Source organism: Alligator sinensis, unplaced genomic scaffold (assembly GCF_000455745.1).
Source record: "Alligator sinensis unplaced genomic scaffold, ASM45574v1 scaffold520_1, whole genome shotgun sequence".
NCBI classification, from domain to species: Eukaryota; Metazoa; Chordata; order Crocodylia; family Alligatoridae; genus Alligator; species Alligator sinensis.
Window position 1 is genome coordinate 1,807,567 of NW_005842064.1, and position 4,509 is coordinate 1,812,075.

A 4,509-nucleotide genomic window follows, 5' to 3' on the forward strand; every position below is an offset into this window, starting at 1 on the left:
CCCGGGGGGGTTGCGGGGTCACGGGCTGGGCGGGGCGGGCCACCCCGTACAGCGCCGCGGGGCTAGGGCCTGCCCTGAGTCCCGGCCCGGGTCAGCGCTTGAGCAGCTGCGTGCAGCACCCTGGCCGTGGCTCTGGGCAGGGGCTGTGCTGAAAGGGAGCAAGGGGGTGGGAGGGGAAGAGACCCCAGGCGGAACAGAGACCTGCCCAACTCATGCAAATTGAGGGATGAGTGAGGAGCAGGCGCTGGGTTTCTCAAGCTCCACTGCAGTGCCCGCTTCCCTAGTGCTGGAGCAGAGCCTAGAGCAGTAGAGGTCCCCCCCCCGCCCACTTAAAAACTGAAAGGTGCCCTGAGACGTAGAGCAGCAGCACTGGCAGCTGGTGTGCAGCCGTGCCGTGCCGAGTCCGCCCGAGGCACGGCGCTGGTCTGTACTGCTAGGAACAGGCCGCTGGCTTGTGTTGGAAAGGAACTAGAGGCAAGGGTGAACCTGAGCTTTAAAAACAGAAGTCCAGGTTGTAGCCGTATTAGTGCTGAGGAAGAAGCATCTTTTATTAGACCAACAGGATTTTTGCAAACAATATTTTTAATGGTAAGTTTTCAGGCACACACTTCATCATACCAGCTGTGAATTGCCTGCCCAGAGGAACTTTCCACCTATTGATTCCTCTGTGAAATCCTATGAAATAAGAACTTTCATTTAAACCCAGGAGAACTTATACAACCTTTTCTCCGATGCCTGATGATGGATGTTTGTGTCTGAAAGCTTACAAAAAAGTTGTTGGTCTAATAAAATATATAATCTCTACTACAAACCCTGATTGCTTTAAGCTATAGGGGGAGGTTCACGATTATACCAGGACCACAAAATAGCCAGAAGGCAGCCCTTGTAAATAGCCCCAGCGCCAAGTTCTACAATTTATGCTGGACGGGGTGGCAGAAGGGTTCCCAATGCAGCCTGTTCTTTAGCTGTCCATAAAGCCTACTTGCTGCAGCTCTACCTTACAACAGCTGATAACTGTCTCATCCTGCATGTTCATCCCTCCAACAGCGTGGGAGTAGGATCACCTTCCCTACCCTTGGCCTCTGGCCCAGGGAGGAGTTACCCCCTCCCTGCCACCTCCAAGTATAATCAACAGAGTCTAAAATTTCACTAGCTTTCAGCTGGCTCCTTCCTCCTGCTTTGGAAAGAGCACATCTGCCTCTGTTTGCTTTCACATGCACATGGGGGAGGGAAGAGATTTCCTCCCCTCCACCTTTTGTTAAAAAGAAAACCAACATCCAACAGGCACTTCCCCTCCCCACAGACCTGCCACCGCTCAGGGACTTCTTGTGCCATGCCCTGCCTTAGTTTCAGTGCTAGTTAAGTGGTGGTTCCTACCATAAAATACAGTTTGGCCCATAAGCAGGGGGTGTCTTACCTGTGTGGAGCAGAGGCTGTCTGGGGTTGTTCTGCAGACATTCAGCTCCAAGGCAGACTTCCAGAAGCCGTTTCAGTAGTTTCCTGGGACTGGTGTCTTGCCAACTTGCACATTCAACTACTTGTTTATAAAGGGTAATTATAGCAAACCCTCTAATCTGCACTGCCCTTGCTGCATGGCAAGAATGCTGACCTCCCCCAGGCCTGCAGCTCTTTCATCTACAAAAACACTGCATTTTTAATACTGCCTGCAGCTGAGAAAGGGTTTGCCTTTTTAAGCCTAGATCCCCATGTGCATATTTGGAAGGAACACAGACCCCAAAACAGCATGCATGGAGTCTGAATGGGTTTACTTTGATTGGTCAGTGTGGTCATGCTGTTTATTAAAGCAGCACAAGGCTGGCTGGTTTAGATCTAACTTTTATGGTTTGTAAATAGCATTGCGTTACCAAATTCAGGAGCAACAGCATTGGCTCCATAAGTTTAAACCCAATGAAAAATGTGTTTAAATATAAACATTCCTTTCTGTGTTCGCAAGCCAAACAGTGCAGCACTGTGCTACCATGCAAGAATCAGCAACTTACACTGACCAGAATATTTTCCTTATCCAAGATGAATAGGCTGTGGAAGGCATATTTATAAAATTCTGCTAATAATAAAGGGAAACTGCTTTGTTATTTTGGCACCAACAGAATTCCTTTAATTTAGTCTGGCCTTCTAGCTTCTGGGCCTAGCCAAACAACCAAAGGGACTCCATTACAGTGTTGGTTTTTACAAAGTGGGGTGGAAATATGGATGCAGCAAATCCTTTTGAAATGTTGTCTGTCCCCCCCCCAATCACCCCCACCTTCCCCCCAACCACAGATGGTCAGTGCTTGCATTTTATTTCCACTTATTAAAAGACAAAACAAGTTCCTATTCCTAGCAGTTCCAAGATGCTGTTCCACAACTGCAACTAGACTGCAAGTTAGTCTAGCATATCCCCACTACCCATTGCTCTCTATTTCCATTGTCAGCCAGACCAGAAATAATATGCTAATAAAAATGTGAGTCAGTACTTTTGCTTTAGTTATCCAAAACTACCATCTCTTGTCTGAACAGAACATAGCTTCCTCTTTGAAAGACACTTAACCAATTCAGCTCGGATCTTTTTGGATAGGTATGCAGAATCCAAACATTTTACCATGTCAAAAGCTGCTACGAGACAGCCCTGGGCTACTAGAAGGCTTTGTGTGCTTTTGTATGAAACTAGCACATGAAACCTCCCCTTCTCCTCTACGGTCAGAGGCAGGGATGATCAAGCTAAGTGGCTGTAGAGTTTACAGCTGATGAATATACTGCAGGAATAGGGCCAGCTCTAACAAGCCAAACACAAAGCACCTTGGTTTTAAAATGCAGGTCTCTTCTGTAGGCCTTTATTCCTCCTTGCTTCTGTCCCTTTCAAATGGTAGGGTTTTGTTTTGGTTTTTTTTATTAAAATAATCCCAGACTTGACTGGAATGCAGACTGGTGAAGGAGTGCTTCAGCACAGCATTACCATCAAGATTTAATTGCACCCTGCATAGGGGAGGGTTGAAGTATGTCATTCAGGCTGCAAGCAGGGGGTGCAGAGAGATGAATACAATAGCTATTTATGAGATGCTTAGGGTTTCATCAGGCCAGATTTTTCCATTTTGCTTCCCTGGCTACTATGGCAGATTCATAACCCAGGGAGGGCTCTGTAGCCACAATATCCAAGGTTCCTCCTGTTTTAAGGAAGAGGTTACTATGCATTAAACAGGAGCTAAGTCCCCAAGGATTCATTATAGACACCCTTCGGGGTAAACAATGGGTTTAAAGTTGCGTTCCCATGAAGGCTTTTCAGAGGGCAGCACATGTACAGTTAAATTTCCTGGTACTTCAAGCTGAGGCCTAAATTGCTATTTCTACTTCAACAGAACACAATACACAGCCTTTCCTCAGAACCTGCAGGAATCACAAGTTGTGACATTGGCGGAGCTGTGGATAGAGCAATTTGCAAGACATTAATTGTATTCTACTCGACTTTATAAAAAAGTACTCAAAAATGCATCTTACTTCTAGGCATGCTATCTGGCATGTTAGTTTAAAGGCTCTTCCCCATCTTTCCCCTGCCAAGAGAGAGAGAGAGAGTCTTAATTTTGGAGCATTTCATAAGAAGGTGACAACAGCCAAGGAGCTGGGAGCAGTTTGGAACTCCTTTGGGTAGGACAGCATTTGCTTGCTGAAATATGAAATCCCAATTTCAGGGCAGCTGGGCAGAGACACAAGGTTATTAAAAAGTTGGCACCCTGCTTGGTGCTTTTCTCTAATAAATCTGATTTGTGTGCTCCAAAATGGCAACTCCAGCTTGAAGCTTCCCCTCAACCTGTACTTCAGTAATGTCTTTTCTTAGTTCTCTACCTGACCAAGGGACTCTCTCTTACTTTAAGAAACCGTTGGTATTGAAGCCTGCAGAGCTCCCCTGCTACAGCACCAGGATTCAATGACTAACCTCAGGGGTTAAAGTGAAGTAGATTGTTTTGTAGCTCATACTGTAGGATGAAGCAGAGTTTATGCATGTAGGCGTTTTCCTCCCAGCCGCTGCATTTCCTTTCCATGGCCTAATTTAGAAGCTGTATTCATACTGCTAAAATGAGCACATCTTTAATACATTAGAGAGAAGTGGTTTTAACACTTGGTGCAGAGCTCAGCCTTGCTGAACCTAGTTGGCTACAATTTAGGAACAACCAATCCTAAACTTCAGAAAGAATAATATAGGGGCCACAAGTCTGTCAAGTCTAAGCTCAACTCCAGAGCAAGGACTATCACAAGTTGACTACAAATTGGCCAAACAGTATTAACCCACTTCCTTTGCAGTACATACAGCAGTGGGTCTAAGGTAGACAGTATTACAGTAGGAGATGCAGGCTATCCAGCCGGCCTACTCATGGCTGCAGCAGCCGTCTGCTAAAGCCTTTAGAAGCTTTAGTTTCTAGTGACTACTCAACCCCCCGGGGGGGGGGGGGGGGGGGGGGGCGGCGCGTGCTCAGCAGCGAACCTGGAAGTGGACGAAGGAGAGAGAGAGAGAAAGCA